We start from the raw sequence: 2,542 nt of genomic DNA, 5'->3' as shown, positions 1-2,542 counted from the left end.
TCCACGAGTAACGTTTCCACGTCAGGTGTTATGTATGCTAGCAGCAACACACGGAATTAACTCAATTATTCAAACATGGATTAATGATTAGAGGTAATTGAGTTATTTATTTTGTTACAGTTTCAGCTCTGTTTACAGTTCTGTCATCAGATTATTTAATACGATTTGTTAAAACGTTGTTGTTTCTTTTTATGTGAAATATTATGTATTTAATTAAAATAAAAAGCAATGTTAGTTTTGTTCACAATTTGTTTAGTTAGTTTACCGTATTTTTTCTCTCCAAAAGAACCGATAAGAGTACCGTTAAAAGACCGGACCGATAAGCGGTATCGATAAAAGTAGTAGTACCGTTAAAACCTTAACGATACCCATCCCTAATCGCCACCATCATTAACTTCTCCCTCAGATCTGGATCAGTTCCCCCCTCTCTCAAACTGGCTGCTGTCACACCCATTCTCAAAAGACCTGGGGCCTCGTTTATAACGCCGTGCGTAGGATTCACGTGGGAAGGTTGCTTACGTAGTAGAAATCCAAAAAATAGGTACAGAAATGTTCCGACATTTTCCGATTCACCAAACATTGCGTACCGGCGAGGAAAGTGCGGACAGCACTTCCTACGCCGGTTCCCCTTTATAAATCACAATCGACTCGAAATGCGGTGCAGCTTTTGCGGGCTTCACGTAACGCCCATATTTGCCTATAAATAGTCAAAGAAACGCCCATGCATTCATTCATTCTGACTGACTTTATGAAGAAGATCGCAGGAAATGACGACAGAACAGCTAAAAAAGACATCTCGCACCGTCAGATTTTGGTTATTTTGGGGAGGTCGAGATAAATCATATTGTTTGGTGGATGCAGTTTGAACCAGAGTAGCAGCATGGAGGTCGGATCGTCACCAAAATAAAGAAATAAGTGGTCCGAAAAAGGTTAATGACAAAAAAAAATACACATAGCCTTCCTCAGGCAGTGTGTTTGTACCGGGGACAGGAGACCCCCCTTGATGAGAAACTGTAAGAAATGATCGGGGAATCCCTCCGGAGTGGAGTCATGACGACTGGATCTGAATTATGTTATTGTATTTGGTGGTTTGTGTCCCAGCTGTCGATCAGCTTTGCGCAGCGTCTCCGCTGCAGCCTGTGCATCTCAACCCCCCCCCCCCCCCCCCCCCCAGATTAAATTGAATAACGACTTCTCCAACCTTATACTTTGCTCCAGAGTGCCGTGGTTCATTGTTTATTGTGTTTCTGCAGCATTTACTGACCGCTGCAGTGTTGGCTGCTCTTCCACGGGAGTTTATTCTCCTCCGTTAGCTCCCGGTTAGCTCACACTGCAGCGGCCGCTCTAAAGTATTCACTGTCCGACTCACACAAGCAGCTGATACATATCCCCAGTTCCCCTTAGCCTAAGTGAATGTGTGTCAGTCTGAATTGACGCTGTTTGGTATCACAACGCTGTTATGAAAGTTTCTCTGGTATAAAATGTGTTATGTTAGCATAGCAACCGAAGCTAAACTGACTACTTGCTATTGCTATCCTATTGTGGCATAAACCGTTTTCTACAGGCACATTTTACCGGCGTATTTTTATTATGATTCTATTGTGATAGTCGGACACGACAACCTGTGCAGCCCATGTATTGATTCCATCCGATAGCTGCTATAATACAAAACAAAACGTCTGCCTCTCTCCACAATGATCAATAACAGTGAACGGATGGTCAAAGTAAGGTACAAATAAACAGAATCACACGAAGCCTGGTTAGTGTTGCCTGACTTTATAAAGTGTGTTTATAAGCACTACTGCTTGTAGGCAGGCATGACAGTCGACCCATGTTCAGGGGAGGTGGGTTTAGTTTCCTGCACGCCTCGACGTAAGAGAGACGTAAGCGACGCCACCTCTTAGCTCCGAAGCTCTTACCTCGAGACCGACAATTTTTTGGAGCTGGAAGTGAACCGGATTCCGGAGCTAAGAGCCGGCGCCGCTACGGTGTGAACAGGAAAAACCGGCGCTTTTCAGGCTCCAGCTCCGAGCCGGAGCTGAAAAAGCGCTGGTGTGAAAGGGGCATGTGAGCCATTTCAATCCGGTTTCCGATCAAAACAGCACCGAAACAGCTCTTCTGAAAATCACAAACGACCTCCTCCTCTCCTCTGACTCCGGCAAACTGAACATCCTCCTCAACCTCACCGCAGCATTCGACACCATCAACCACACCATCCTGCTGTCCCTCCACGAATCATCACTCAACATCACCTCCACTGCACTCTCCTGGCTGAAATCCTACCTCACCGACAGACATCGGTTTATCAACATCAACAACTGCACCTCCTGCACTGCTCCTCTGTCCCAAGGAGTCCCCCAGGGTTCGGTGCTTGGCCCCCTCCTCTTCATCCTCTACATGCTCCCCCCTTGGCAAAATCATTCAGAATTACAACTTCACCATTGACAGCAACACTCTGTCCCCCCCCTCACATCCGCAACCTCGGAGTCATCTTCGACAGCTCAAATTCAATCACTACATCAATCACATCACCAGGATTGCC

This window comes from Gymnodraco acuticeps, unplaced genomic scaffold (assembly GCF_902827175.1).
Source record: "Gymnodraco acuticeps unplaced genomic scaffold, fGymAcu1.1, whole genome shotgun sequence".
In the NCBI taxonomy this organism is placed as follows: domain Eukaryota; kingdom Metazoa; phylum Chordata; class Actinopteri; order Perciformes; family Bathydraconidae; genus Gymnodraco; species Gymnodraco acuticeps.
The sequence above is the reverse complement of the archived record's forward strand: the minus strand, read 5'-3'. Positions refer to the sequence as shown.